Genomic DNA, 16,468 nt, shown 5'->3' with positions numbered 1-16,468 from the left:
TAAGGATATCTTTCAGAAACTTTGCATAAGAAGGTATTTGGGTGATGGCTTATGTGAAAGGGATTTCTACATGAAGTTTTTCTATAACTTTAATAAATTTTTGATACTGTTTATTAATCTGGGTTTGTTTGAGTCTTTGGGGATATGGTATAGGTGGTTTATATGGCGGGGGCGGTACGTAAATTTTATCTTTAGGTTCTTCTCCTTTATCTCGACCTTCCTGGTTTTCAGATTCCTCTGGTTCCTTTACTTCGTCCGGGGGTTTGGTACATTCCTTAGAAGTTTCGGGTTCACTCAATCTTGGGTTTGGTGGCTCATCATAAGCGTTCCCACTTCGTAGGGTAATGGCATTGGCTTGTCCTCTCGGATTTTGTTGAGGTTGTCCAGGGAATTGTCCTCCAGGTGTAGTCTGAGGGGCTTGGTTTAAAGCTACCTGAGATATCTGGGTTTCAAGCATCTTGGTATGAGTAACTATTTGGTCAACCTTGGTTCCTAACTGAGTAATCAATTCGTTAACATGAATGTTTTGGTTCATGAACTCCTTGTTGTGTTGGGTTTGAGCGGTGATAAAATTTTCCATAATTTTCTCAAGGCTCGGCTTTGGTGGCACAGGTTGCATATGTTGATTTGATCTAGGGGCTTGATAACTAGGTCTCGGAGGTGAATTATTTTGAATAGGGTTATTGTTTTTATAGGAGAAGTTAGGGTGATTCCTCCATCCAGGGTTATAGGTATTCGAGTATGGGTTCCCTTGGGTGTAGTTCACTTGCTCGGAGTGGGTTTCGTTTAATAGACTGCATTCTGCGGATTGGTGTCCTTGGGTTCCACATATCTCACAATCCGACAAAACTGCGGCTACAGTATTCGGGTTTATGCACATATGCTCGACTTTAAGGGCTAATGCGTCCATTTTAGCCTGCATCATGTCTATAGAGCTTAGTTAATGCACTCCTCCTTGGGCTTCCTTCTTCTCAACTGTCGCTCGTTTGACTCCCCATGATTGATGGTTTTGAGCCATATCTTCGATGAGGGCACTAGCTTCAGGGTGAGGTTTGTTCATCAGAGCACCACCTGCGGCAGCGTCGATGGTCATCTTTGTGTTATAATGAAGTCCATTATAGAAGGTTTGAATGATTGACCAATTTTCTAAACCATGATGTGGGCATGCTCGTAATAACTCTTTATATCTCTCCCAAGCTTCGAACAGTGATTCTCCTTGGTTTTGGGTAAATCTAGTTATATGGTTTCGAAGAACGACGGTCTTACTCGGGGGAAAATATCTAGCAAGAAAAACTCTTTTAAGGTTATCCCAAGTCGTAATGGAATTGGGTGGAAGGGAATCTAACCATGATAGGGCTTTATCTCTGAGGGAAAAAGGAAATAATCTTAAACGTATTGCCTCAGGAGAAGCTCCATTGGTTTTAAAAGTATCTGCTAATTGAAGAAATATTTTTAAATGTTGGTTAGGGTTCTCGGTAGCGAGACCCGCGAATTGTCTCTGTTGCACTAGTTGTAACAGGGACGGTTTAAGTTCAAAATTATTGGCTGGGATAGTTGGGTTTACTATACTAGAACTAGGTTCTTCGTTAGATGGTTGAGCAAAATCCTTAAGAGGTCTTTGGTTTTGATCTTCGGCCATAGCTCTCTTAATTCTATGAAAGAATAAACGTGCGCGAGCGTAACGTTCAGGTTCCGTCAGAGGGTTTACTAAGCTTAAACTTCCAGTACTGCGAGTTCTTCGCATCGACCGGCGGGAAATAACCTAAGTCTAAACGATATAACAATAGGAAAATGAAATTTGACGAAATTGGTCCCCGGCAACGGCGCCAAAAACTTGATGCGTTGGAAAACTTGATGTTCGCAAGTATACGAACGCGTCAGAGTAATATAAAAGATTATCGTATCCACAGAGACCAAGTGTCAATCTATCGTTATCTGTCGTTATGGTGTTTATCAGAGGCAATCAAAATAAGTGTTTTGTGTAGTGTGCAATAAAAATTAAAGTATTGAAATAGAATATAATTAATAAAGACAGGGTCGAATGTAATTCACGTAATCAATTGATAATCCAAAAACTTGCTAATAGAACTACTTATGGGCAATGTTTCCTACTTTGAAAAGAACTAATTTAACAGGAACTTTCGCTTTCGCGTATTCAGAACCGAGTTGTACTCCCTAATCAAACCCTCTTATTGTCACTTATAAAAAGGCGCGCATTGCGTTAGAGTAGTAAACCTATTTTTAAGAAATATAGTATCTTGACTAAGTTGAAAAGTATTATAACCTGGATTTCTTAACCAAAAGAGGTTCTTACGAACCAGACTCTAAACTTATAAACGCGTCCGAAAATAGTTTTAAAATCTCTTTTCTTCTTAATGTTAAAAACTCCTAATGAACTAAACAAAGCGCTTTCGCTGTTTTTGAAATAGTTAAAAATAATTAAGTTTATAAAGACGTTGGACGACTTTCGATCTTACCCAACAGAATTGAAGTGCGGGAAAACTTAAGTTGAAAGTTAAAATAGCCCTTTAAGTGTTTCTACGAACAATTGTACGGATTACTGGTTTAATTACGATCCTTACATTCTAGCCTTATAAATTTAGCTAGACATGGTAAAGTAAAAGTGCATTAAAATAAATAAAAGTAGTGCGAGTGCGGAAAGTAAATAATTTAAAGCGAGTGCGAGAAATAAATAATTTAAAGCGAGTGCGGGAAATAAATGAATTAAAAGCGAGTGCGGGAAATAAATAAAGTAAAAGCGAGTGCGGGAAATAAATAAAGTAAAAGCGAGTGCGGGAAATAAATAAAGTAAAAGCGAGTGCGGGAAATAAATAAAGTAAAAGCGAGTGCGGGAAATAAATGAATTAAAAGCGAGTGCGGGAAATAAATAAAGTAAAGGCGAGTAATAAAAACCTGCTCCAATCGGAGGGCTGAGGAAATTGCAATGCGGAAAAGAAAATGGCGGCAGGATTAACTTCCTTCCAAAGTGCTCCAAACTCGAGTGCAAACTCTATCACAGACTCAATTACACAATTGTGGTAACACTCCAATGCGAAGCAATTACCACTTTATAAAACTGAATATATGCCTAAGTGAAACAAAGTTGCTTCTGATTTCGCCTTGTTCCAACGTTCGGATCTTCGTCTGCTCTAAGTTTGGGTGATTGTAAAACTGAATTCGCGTTTCTATTTATAGGCAAGTAAAAAAATGGAATTGACTTGGATGCCCTTCAACTTGAAAATAGAGGAAACCGTTTTCCTCTTGTGGCGCCCGCCACAAGGCCATGGCGCCCGCCACAAGCACAAAGTGGGGAGCCTTAGTGGAAGTGGTGGGAAAACGTTGGAGTTGATGGAAGTTTGAATTGGACACGTCATGGCTTGGACTGTGGCGCCCGCCATTCGGTAGGCCATAAGAGCAAAATGCTGATTTTTAGGGTTTTTGGCTCTTTTTCGCTCCTTTTCTCGATCGGGGCTCCTATTAAGGTAAAAACCTGAAAACGAAGGAAAACACAGTAATAACACAACAAAATGACAATAAAACAACTAGAATGCATGTGAAATCGGAGTCGAAAATACGTAAATTTTAGTGTGATCAGCTTTCTAATCTGTTTTGTGTTTGTGTTGTTTCCTCTCTATGTCTTTGCATATGACATCCAGATCAAGCGCGCCTAAAAAGAGAAAGGTCGGGAGCACTTCCCGTACCGTGCCCTTACAATTCGACACCGACAAATTTGTCGGGCCAAAGCAAGCGGCTAGATATATCGCTTTGGAGAAGAGAAAGATTCTGCCGGAGAAAAGATTCATAATCAACCTCGAGGGCGAATACCGTACATTTGCCGGGTTAATTCACAGTAAGCGGTGGGACCGGTTGATATCTCCGCTTGAACACTATGACATCGAAACAGTGCGTGAGTTCTACGCGAACGCACTGCCTAATGATGACGAGCCATTCACATGGACAACACGAGTGTCTGGCCGTCAGGTTGCATTCGATCGGGACACAATTAACCGTGTCTTAGGTGAACCGCTCCATCTGGGAGCGAATGAGAGAGACACTTACCATAGGGATTTGAGGCTTCACCGGGATACCGATTCAATTTCTGCTGCCCTGCTTTTTGAAGGGAAATCAGTTGAGCTGAACCCATCTGGGGTTCCGTTGAGATACCATAGGGAAGACATGATTCCCATGGCTCAGCTGATACTCATGTTGGTTCTCACAAATATAAAACCCAAGTCTCACACCTCTACCGTGCCGATCCCAGTGGCACATTTGGTTCACTACATCTTCACGAATATTCAAATTGATGTGGCGAGGGTAATTGCTTTGGAGATGAAGTTTGTGGTCGAGAGCGGGCTAAAGTCGGGGGCACAGTTAACTGCCCCCTTGCTTTCCCGTGTCTAATCATGGCTTTGTGCCAACATGCGAAGGTGAAGCTACCCTCCCGGAGTCAAGTAAGGATCCCGCCGGCCATCAATGATAGATATGTGGCCAAGTTTTGCAAGCCTTAGAACTTAAGAAGTGGTGCAGCTGCTGGTAATACCGGGACTTCTGATGGTCCTGGTACTTTTGCTCATGGATCTGATCCTTTCCAGCAGGCTGTCTGCAACTACAATTGGGATTGGATGGCGGCAACTCAGCGCGCCATGGTTGACATGCACGACTCTATGCAGCTGTTGCAGTTGCAGGCACGTGACCCCTCCGGTGATCACTCGATGATGACGCGTGAGCAATTTCTGCAGAACGCTAGCTGGCCTGTGGACAAGCCTATGTTTGGAGAGGGGGCGGGTGCCGGTGCATCTGGTGCTGGTGCTTCAGGTGGTGCTGAGGATGATGGTGATGATGATGATGGTGATGAGGATGATGCTACCGGTTCTGAAGCTGGTAGTGATGAGGGTTTTGAGTCCTTTGAGGGCTAAGTTTGTTTTATTTTATTGTATTTTTCAGATTTGTTGTATTTTGATTTTGGTTATGTACTTTTGGGGTGTTTTGTCCCCCATGCACATTTTTAAAATTTTTAAGTAATGAGTTTTGTTTATGTTTTTAATTTGTGTGTTTGGTTTAAATTTATTTTTGTTTAATAAAGTTATGGTTGTTGAGTGTCAAACCTTCTAGATTGGTTGCTCCTCAAAGAAGTATCCAATGAAGGTGCATCCGAGCTTGGATGGCAATAATAAAAATAAACAAGTGAATAATGCTAAGGTACATGGTTACCTCCGGTTAGAATTTTAGAATGCATTAAGAACTTTACTCTTTTTTGTAATTGAATATTGTTCTTTTTGCAACATAATTGAATGAATGTTTCATCTAGGACTTAGAACCACAAATTGTGAGGAAACCTCCATTTGTACACTTAAATGCTGGATTCTAATAAACTTTGTTGATTCATTTGATTCATGCTTGGTCTTTTATTATTGTGAATTTGTGGAAGCAATTAGAAATGATCAAGGCGCTTGTTTTCTTATGAGCACAACCAGTTCCAAATACAACTTACCCGTGAGCAAAGAGAGTATTCGTTAACCCCTTTGAGCTTAAACAGTTGAATCTCAGCTTGAAATAAAGCGAGATGTCAAAAAACTTTTTTCTTGAAACCCGGAAAATTTTGATAATTGTTCTTTTGCCGTAAAAAGTCAAGAGCATTCACTTAGGGTGAGTAAGAAATAAGTTGGGGAGAACGAAAAAGAGAATCGGTAAGTGCCACAACTCTTGAAAAACCGAGCAAGCATTAATATATATATATATATTATATATATATATATATATATATATATATATATATATATATATATATATATATATATATATATATATAAATATAGAAAAGAGAAACATCTGTTTTGTAAATATGATGTGAAAGAAAAGAAAAAATAGAAAAAATAAAAATGAATGCTTGCTTGGAAGGAAAATAGTGAAAAACAAAAATTGAGTTGTGAAATAAGAGTTGTGAAGGTTTCAAATGAGAAACAAATGGAACGAAGTTGAGATGTGTGAATAATGTACAGTGAATGTCTCTTTTGCATCGGCAATTTCGTTTTCAATGGCCTTAGAAATGACCCTTGTTTGTAAATCTAACCAAGCTACAACCGGAAAAGTCCTTAGTGATCTTCTCGCTTCCGCATTTCCATTTATAATTGTTAGACATTGTATGAATTGAATTGATTTCTTCATTGTTTGTTGGAGAGAGAGATTGTCCCCACGGTTGCAAACGCGTAATTTCTTCAATCCTTATTCGAAGATGAGAGATAGGGTGATTCATTCAAGATAATATTGTTGTGGATAGATACATATTTCGCATTACTATTAAGTTTTAGTTCTTGTGCATTATGTTATTCTAGCCATCGGGAACTTATGCCTGGTTGATTTTCTTGTGTTTGAGCCATTTCATCCGACTTCAGAGAAACCTTTTTCTTAAAGCAAATCCTCTTGTCCTTCAAGAGGCATACTTTGCTTGAGGACAAGCAAGAATCTAGTTGGGGAGAGTTGTTAGATGCCCAAAAGTGCTTATTTGAGCTATCAAATGTGGGCATCTTTCACTCCTTTTTGTTGCTAAAGCGTTCGAAACCGCCTTTGTTTTAGATGAATCGCAATACAATGTTAAACGATCTTGGTACCTTTGATTTGTGCGTTATTGTGCAGGAATTAGGCATGAAATAATAGAAAATGAAGGCATAAGAAAATGTCAAGGGACCAAGAAAAAGAATGCATTCATCAGCTTACTCGCCAGGCGAGTGCTGTGGCGAAGTTCTCGCTAGGCGAGCACCCAGCGAGCATCCAGCGAACATCTCCAGTATTTTACAGTAGCAAACATCAACAAACTCGCTAGGCGAGCAGCCAACGAAGGTGGTAGCGAACACGCCCAGACTTGGTCAAAAGCGCAACCAGCACTCACTCGCTAGGCGAGCCATTAGCGAGCTCCCAGCGAGCAATTCCAGTAGCAAAACCTCCTAAGCTCGCTGAAGCGAAGGTTGAAGTGTGGGCTTCGCCTAGCGAACATGCAAATCTGGCAAAGGATATTTCTCTGGGCGCAGGTGCCTCTGGTGCCTATTTTAGGGGCTCGCTAGGCGAACCATTATGCTCGCCTAGCGAGCATGACAACTCAGTAGCAGCACTATAAGTAGCAGGGACTACTTTTTGGAGCCATAGTTTACACTTCCATACTTTGTACTTTTTTTAGATAATTTCAGCATTTGCTCTAGAGATATTTTGTAACCTAGAAACCCATTTTTCTTCATCTCTTAACATTATTCTACAAGAAGAAGGTGGATTCCCATCCAATCTCGATTCTTCGACTTGGATGTTGATCAACCTTCAACCGAGACTTGTTGTGCAAGCCACCATGAAAATGAGTGGCTAAGTTCTTCATTTTGTCAAGGTTAGATGTAGATGATCATTAGCTTTGTGTGTAAATGGGATGATCTTCATTTGTAAACTCTTTAATGATGAATATATGGTGAAAACTTTGTTTTATTGAAAACTCTTTGTGTTGGTTTATGATCGAGAGATGTTTACCAACTCTTTACCTAGGTTTTCATCCAATCTTGTTTGTTAGCTAGAGATAGTAATGAATGATTTTGTTCACCATAAGGTTGAACCAAAAAGTTGTCATTTTGATATATTGTGTTAGAGATAAACAATGGATCAAAATGGGAAAACCCACAATGTGCGTTAGAGATAAACACATTGGGAGGACTTTGTGAAATAGTTTGTCATCTAAAGGAGTTTATAAGTTTTGTTGATCGAACATATACATGCAAAGTGATCGTCGAACCCTAACTTTGACAATATTTCTCAAATAGAAAAACCAAAACTTTTACCGCATTTTATTACACTTTTATGCAAGATACTGTGACTAAAACCAAAACCCCCTTGTTACTACGAGTTAAGAATTGAAACAACTGTCGAATGGCGGCGATATCTCACAATCCCTGTGGAGACGATAACAAAAACCCGACACTTAAAACTACACTCAACAGTTATCACATGTTAGTCAAGACCCAAAAGGAAGTAAAACATGTAAAAGACTTGAAATAAACATCTGAATCAATAAGGAAGTTCTACATGAGGCTTAACCCCGACAAGTGCACCTTCGGGGTACGGGCCGACAAATTTCTTGGTTTCATGCTGACACACTGAGGAATAGAGGAAAATCCATACAAGTGTCAGGCAATCATTAATATTAGAAGCCCGACATCAGTGAAAGAAGTCCAACAACCGACTGGGAGATTAGTCGCCTTGTCTCGATTTATGTCTTACACAGGCGATAAGTCCATACATTTATTCGTGGCTATAAAGAAGTTGACAGAAGAATGTGAGAGGGAATTTATGAAGCTGAAACAATTCTTGTCTAGCCCACTGATCTTGGTTCGTCCAAAGGAAAGTTCACCCCTTACCTTGTATTTAGCAGTTTCTGAGAAAGTTGTTAGCTCGGAATTGGTTCAGGACAGTGATGGAGATGAAAGGACAGTTTACTTTGTCAACAAGGTTCTCAAAGGAGCAGAAGTTTGTTATCAAAAGATCGAACGATTAGCTTTGGCAATAATAATTATCGTCAGGAAACTAATACAATACTTTCAGGGCCAACCTATTATAGTGAAGACGAACTATCCCATAAAACGAATCCTAAAGAAGTCGGATCTAGAAGGCATGGTAGTGGTGGTATGGGTTGTAGAACTGTCAAAGTATGACATCAAATACATGCTCAGGAACAACATCAAGTCATAATGTTGGTAGATTTCCTAATAGAGTTGATTTCGCCCACCCAGGAGGAAGTGCACAAGCAGTGGATCCTATCAGTGGATGACTCATAAAATCTCAAAGGTAGCAGTGCAATGATAATATTACAGGGATCAGGGGAATTGGTACTAGAACAGTATCTCCGCTTCAATTTTCAGGCCAACAATAATCAAGAAAAATATAAATTAGTGATTACCAGTTTGAAGTTAACCAAAGAAGTCAGAGTTTCTCATTTTCTACTTCGTACTGACTCACAATTAATCGCCAATCAAATCAAAGGAGATTATCAAACAAAGGATGCATTATTACTCAAGTATCTACAACGAGCTCTGTAATTAACAAAGGGGTTCACGAAATTTAAAGTATCACATATTCCCCGGAAAAAAATGTCATAGCCAATTTGTTAGCCTGTCTAGCCAGCACCAAAGGCCATGGGTTAAACAAAACGATAATCCAAGAAACTTTGGAAGTACCAAGCACTGAAATTATGGGAGTCATGGTATTAGAAAATGCATGGGGCTGGATGACACCCATCATTCAATACCTGCATCAAGAAAAGTTGCTAGATGACGAGACTGAAGCCCGACGCATCAAAAGAATATCTTTCTCATACCTCATGGTAGTCGACAAGCTATACAAGATGGACAAATATTCTCCGATGTTGATATGTGTCGCTGAAGAAGAAGTAGGACTTCTCCGATGTTGAGATCCTCACCATCCTGATTGCTTAAAGCCACCCATGAGTAAAGAAACCCCCTACCTCAAACTTTGGTGGTTGATGGAATTCTTCCTTTTTTTCACGATCTCTCATATGATACTCTCTTCCCTCTTTAGATCCACTTTTTCCCCAAATTTAAAATTTTCACATAAAAACTCTCAAGCTGTTAGTGCGTGTATCTTATATATTAAATTTGTTAAGTCTCTTAACAATTTTTGGCGTCAAAGTTGATGGTAATTTTGTAACTTCCTTTCTATTTTATTATGTTTAATTGTTTTATTCCATATTAACATTCATGAAATTAAAATATTAGAATTAATAAATTAAAATAACTTCCACGATTTTTCATGATTTTTTAAATTTATTTTTACTTTTCTACTAACCATCTCTACCACTAATTTTTTATATTAATTAATTAATTAATCAAAATTAATTTAATTAATTAATCCAAATTAATTAATTAATTAATTAATTAATTAATTAATTAATTAATTAATTAAAATAAATTAAAAGACCTATATAACAACTAATCATAGTGGAAACTTATAACTCATCCACTTTCTTCTTAAACCTATGTATCTCTCCATCATTTTATATATGAAAGATGAAATGAATGCTAAATTGTCCTCCTTTTCGCGATACAATTGTCATTACCAATTATATATTGACGAGGAGAATCAATATTACATATATGAAGGTTTTGTATATTAAATTAGCTATTTTTAAATTATGTTGTTGAATTAATTTATTTTACAATTTATTATATTTTTTACCTTTTATGTTGTTGAATTATATTCTTTTTATTAGGAATCAACATGTCATAAATGAAGGATTTCAACATGAACATCAAGTATTTTTAAATTTTTGAATTTCTCTAATTTATCAATAAGGTTTTGTATTAGGATATTATTTAATCTTTAGGAATCGACATGTCATAGATGAATTTTTTTTTATATAGATAAAGGTATTTTAACATTATTTAATTCTTTTATTTTATTAATTTACCATATTATTCAATTTTTCTCTTCTATTATTTGTTTATATTTTCTTATTTTATCAACCACACTAAATAAAACAAAATATGGTCTTTACAAACTCCACTAAAAAAAATAAAACGCGGGTCTTCACAACCCCATTAAATCAATTTTAATTAAAATAAAATAAAACAAAATGCTCACTAAATAAAAGAAAAGTGACTCTTCACAACCCTAATTTAAGTAGCATGTTTATCTCCCAAATAACCTCTCCACTCTCTCTAAACTAATCACCACTCTCTATTTATATATAAGTATATTTATTTTATCATATTTTGAGTTAATGTGATATTTCATGGAAGTTACGTTGTTTTTTAGTTTTAAAGCTTTTCAAATCTTCATATTTGCTGGGTATTAGTTGGTAAGTTTCTAATTTGACAACTGCAAAATAAAATATGATTTTGCTGTTGCTGCTTTTTAAAAATAAATCTTCTGTGATTTATTTCTTTTACTCTTTTACTCTTTTATATATAATTTTATTTTCATTTGTTTCATATATGTATTCTAATGTACAGGACGACTCAATCATATCAGAGGTCCCGTTTTATATGTATTGAATTTTTATCCTAATATTTCTTTTAATTATTGAATTTTTTTAATATCATTTCGTTTTTTATTATTAATGTTTATGAAAACAATTAAAAATTTCAAAATTTAAGATCCTCTAATATTTGGGGTCTGTGCTACAGCACGAATTGTACAGTGCTGGCCTGCTAATGGATTGTTCGGTGTGTTTGGGCAGGTAGTACCCTTAGCTAAAAACCTTAAAAATTGTTTTTTATGACCAACTTAACCCTTCTAAAATAAAATTTAGAATTAAACTATTGTAATTAATAATTTTTCGGATTTACTATTGCACTTTAAGAGAATGTTTTCTTTACATGTTTGCTATTTTTTTCAAACTCCTCTTACTTTGCTATTGTGTAAACTCATCTCACACTTAGACATGACAACATAACCCGTACCCGCGGGTACCCACCCGAACCCGCCCCGAAGTTGACGGGGAAAATCCGTTTTAACTGGGTTTGGGTTTGGATTTTTTCCGATTATAAAGAATAGGGGCGGGTCGGGTAATGGGGACACTAGTACCCACCCCGAGCCCGACCCCGAACCCGCCCCGTTTATTTTATTATGTATACTATTATTTATTTTTGATGATTTAGAATATTAAATAAGTGGTCAATGTTTTAATATTTTGATTTGTATTAATTATTTAATATATTTAAATGTATGTACGGAATTTTTTTAGATTGTTTTATTTTATTATTTATAATATAGTTTAATTTTTTTAAAAATAAATATTTATATTAAAAAATTGATTTTACTAAATGGATGGTGGCGGGGCGGGGATACTCGAACCCAACCCAAACCCGTTTGGGACGGATTTGAGTTTTAATTCTCCATCTCTGTTTGGGTTTGGGACGGGGATTGTTTTGGGATTCAGGTTTGGATTTGGGGAGGTAAAAATCGTCCCCGACCCGCCCCGTTGTCATGCCTAGTCACACTTAGTTATGCAAACTCCTCTCACTTTTTTTTCATAATTAAGTTAGTAAAAATAGTTTTTATATACATATTTTATGATTAAATATAATATCTTTCAATTTTTTGCACATAACTTTTTAATAATTTGAGACGGCTCTGTTTAAAAAAAAAATATTTATTTAGAGTTACTTTTGTTCAAAATATTACTTAATAGTATTAACTCATGATCATAATATTTTTTAATATTATGTTTTATTTCCAATAGCGTCGTTTTAGATATTCCTTGATTGCAATAATTTTGATGTCTAAGGTTATAATATAAAATGTATATTATTATTAGTAAAGCTCAAATAAAGCTATTACCTCAGAATATTTTTTTTAAATAATCATTTTTTAAATAAAAAATTCAAAAATAATTCTAATTTTCAAAAAATTATAAAAATGGATAATTTTTGCCCTAATTTACACATTGGCGCCACCCTAGATGGCGCCTACCCTTAAGTTGTAGGGCAAGTCGCCACTAGGAGTGGCGCCTACACCTTATTTTAAATTATTTTTTTGCTTTTTTTTAAAAAAAAATTTAATATGTTTTTAATTATTTTTAAAAAATTTAAAAATCTTTTTAAACTTATTTTAAATTTATTAATTTATATTTATTATAAATTATATTAATTTATATTAATTTATATTAATTTATATTAATACATATATATAAATAATATTATTTACAAGATATATATACATATATATATATATATATATATATATATATAATATATATATATATATTATTATTTATATATATTAATTTAATTTATAACTAAATAATATTATTTATAAATTTTTGGGAGAATTAGGGTTAATCATGGTAGGGTTAATTAATCAATTATAATTATGGTTTATTGATCGGTTATAATTAGAGTTTGATAGTTATGACCTAATTCAAACCCTAATTCTCCCTAAGACTAATTAATCAAGTGCGACACTAATTAGGGTTAAGTACATTGGTGTACAACCTAGATTTTTTCCTATAAATAAAGTGTTATTTTCTTGCATTTTCTTCACCACTTTTTCCTATCACTTTCTCTATCAAGTTGAGTTTATGGCATCCCCCAGACCGTCATCATGGCAGCGAACATCATCAAGGCGGCCGGATCCTGAACCAGTAATCTTAAAAAGGGATGGACATGTTATTTTCTCACCTGTCAAACCCCTAATGGAGATGAAATTTTGGAACATCCGTTCGTTGGACCAACTAAAAAGGTCCTTGATGTCTTGGTTAGAGGGAGATTACCAACCTGGTGAAGTCATCAGAAGGATTCAGAGGCTTAGAACAAGGTTTTCATTTGAAACTGGAGAAACGGTATGTTGGTGGGTTGAAGTTGAAAGCGACATTGATTGCATCCAAATGATGCATGGATCAGATGACATAGTGTTAACTGTTGTAATTTCCTAGATTTTAATGGTTGTTTGTGTTGTTGTTCTTGTATTTGTTATTGTTCTAGTACTTGTTCTTGTTTTAGTACTTGTTCTTGTTCCAGTATTTGTTTTAGTTTTAGTATTTGTTGTTCTAATGTTAGATGTTTGTGTTTGTTGTTCCAATGTCATCTTCTATTTGGAATAAAAAGTAAACTTTATTGATAAATAGCATTGGTACACATAGTTATGAATATGAAAACTATGTTGTGGAACTAGATCCACGATATGGACATTTGTTCTTATTATGCCCCAGTTGTCGACATATGATACACTTCCTCTGCATTTTCTCTGCAACGTCCATTTCAGTTCTAATGCACCTGCTGTTTGGGCGACCACTTTTATTCCGCCGCATCGAATCGTTGTGCCAAACAATTTCCCCGTCATACTCTGGCCAATATGCCTCCAATGCTACCACCGGAAAGGGATTGTCGTATACATTTAGCAATGTTGCAACTTTGTAGATGGGAGACACTAGCAACAATGCATCGAAGTGGGTGTGTGAGCACGCTGCAATAACATGGGAACAAGGCATACGATAGGCCTGAAATTGACCACAGTCGCACCAACAGTCTAGTATTAGGACCCTATACTCTTGTCTGGGCAGCCCCTGTGTGAAAATTTGTGTGAATACTTATACTCACGCATGCCTACATACACAAATTCAATTGTGATGCATGCGTTAGACGTGTCACATTTTTGCATGCAACACATCCACCAAGCCTTCCCCTAGACAAGACAAGTGCAACCTAACATGTATCAACGCATGCTAACCTATCCACCTAGCCTCTTGGATTCTCACGCATGCCTATCCATCAAAGTCATATCCACCTAGCCTGCAAGATTCTCACGCATGCCTATCCACATCTACCTAGCCTGCAAGATTCTCAAACAAGACGAGACTTCAATGTATTCTCCACCTAAAGTGGCGACTTCATGTCTTATCCTGACCTACTGATGCATGCAGTAGACGTGTCTTATGTGAAGACATGCATGCAGTTTCACCTAGTCTGTAAGATTCTCAGCCAACTTTGCATGCGTTACACGTGTCAAATTTTTACATGTGTTACACGTGTCCAATTTTTTTACATATTCATACTATTTGAATACGGTTATAAATAGCAGGTCATTCTTGAAAATTTTCATCATCCACTAACATTTTTTTTCAGAGAACACCGGCGAAACTTTTCATCAACAAACCTACGTTCTACATTGCAATCATGTCTCTTCTTACCATGGGCCAAGAACACAGAGGCACTAGGACGAACATTGCCTCATTCGTAAGTTTTTCTTGAACATTGCCTCTTTCGTATGTTTATAATTTATTTTTTAAAACTCCAAACTAATGATTGTTTATATTGTTTGTTTTTAAAGGATCCCAAGAAATTTCGTCAACGTTCACACCCTATGGCTTATCCAAACCCATGGTGCGTACCTTACATAGAGCGTGCGGGGTTCGGTCATGTTATGCATGTGGTAAATGCCATAATTGATGTGAAATTTATTCTTGCTTTGTTTGAACGTTGGAGACCAGAGACACACACTTTTCACCTACCAACTAGTGAATGTAACGTCACACTAGAAGACGTGTACATGCTTTTGGGTCTTCGAATAGATGGTAAGCCCGTGACTGGAAATGTTCAACAGCCCAACGAACTATGTGTTCAAATGTTGGGCGTAGATCTAGTCGAGGGTGAGGGATCTGCGAAAGCAAGGGGCCATGGTATTAAACTATCGAGCCTCCAATTCTACCACGACGCTATAATTTTGACTGAGGATTCATCCTAACAAGAAAAAAATAATAAAAACAAGGTTTTACATTATGTTATTATTTGGGAACTTGCTATTTTCCGAAGGCACGGGAAATAGCATAAACTTTATGTACTTGAGTTTGCTCGAGGACATAGATAGAGTAAGCACGTATAGTTGGGGTTCTGCTGTATTGGCTTTCTTGTATAGCTCTTTGTATAAAAATGCACAAAATGACCACTGTACATTTTCTGGATGTGCTTTTTTGCTCCAAACATGGGGGTGGTGGAGATTGCCGAGGCTAGCCCCCGAAAATCCTAACGTCTACTCCTTCCCCTACGCAACTAGGTAAATTTATGATGTTATTTTATTTTGTATATTTATTCTATAAATATTTATAAATAATATTATTTATCTTTTTTTGTTTAGGTTCATTGCAACTGGACTAGATTACAGTCTTACCCCGAAAAATAAAATAATATTTTATCGTCAACTCTTGGATCGTCTCCGAGCACAAGATGTATTACCACTAAATCATTCATCTTCTAACTAATTTATTAATATCAAGCATTCTTAATAAATAACATATTTATTTTTTTCTTTGTAGTTTATTTGGAGACCATATTTGGGATTGGAACATCAACCCAACCCCGAAGATGCAGCTGTTTGGACAACAAAAACGGCTATCATGCGGTTCACCACTGTGGAGATGCACCAAAGTGACCGTGTCAAACTGCAATTCGGAATGCATCAAGAAATCTCAGGGCCCCCAATGTCTTTGGAACCTTGGCATCTTAAAAAAACCAGCCACCAGTGGTATGCCCAAAATTGGAAGGCATTTGCAAAGGAGTTCCGTAAAATGTGGAAAGAGCGTGCCCACTATGTTCTACAATTTCCGGTGGCGCCCAACGAAATGAAGCCGACGAGGGAATATGTGGATTGGTATAGAGCAAATACAAATCCAGAAATGATTGTGTCTGACCCGTTCTATTTGGACGATCCCTGAATGCAACAACCATATTTCCAACAACAACAACCACCACAATATTCTCAACAACAACAACCACCACAATATTACCAACAACAACAACGACCACCATATTACCAACAACAACAACCACCACCGTATTACCAACAACAACCACCACCACCGTATTACCAACAACAACCACCACAACACATGTCCACCCCAACCAAATCAACACTACATACCACAAACTCAACCCCAATATCATGAAGATTACCAACACCAACCTCAACATTCCCACCACTATCAATA

At 36.6% G+C, this 16,468-nt stretch overlaps 1 non-coding gene across 1 annotated transcript; it reads left to right on the top strand.

Moving 5' to 3' along the window:
- Positions 1-1,148: 1,148 nt before the first annotated feature.
- On the top strand, positions 1,149-1,255 carry LOC127077021 (small nucleolar RNA R71). The gene has a single exon (XR_007787010.1). It is a non-coding gene; the product is annotated as a small nucleolar RNA R71 (small nucleolar RNA).
- The last annotated feature ends 15,213 nt before the right edge of the window (positions 1,256-16,468 follow it).

This window comes from Lathyrus oleraceus, chromosome 4, assembly GCF_024323335.1.
Source record: "Lathyrus oleraceus cultivar Zhongwan6 chromosome 4, CAAS_Psat_ZW6_1.0, whole genome shotgun sequence".
Taxonomy (NCBI): domain Eukaryota; kingdom Viridiplantae; phylum Streptophyta; class Magnoliopsida; order Fabales; family Fabaceae; genus Lathyrus; species Lathyrus oleraceus.
This window is presented reverse-complemented; position numbering and strand designations above follow the sequence as displayed.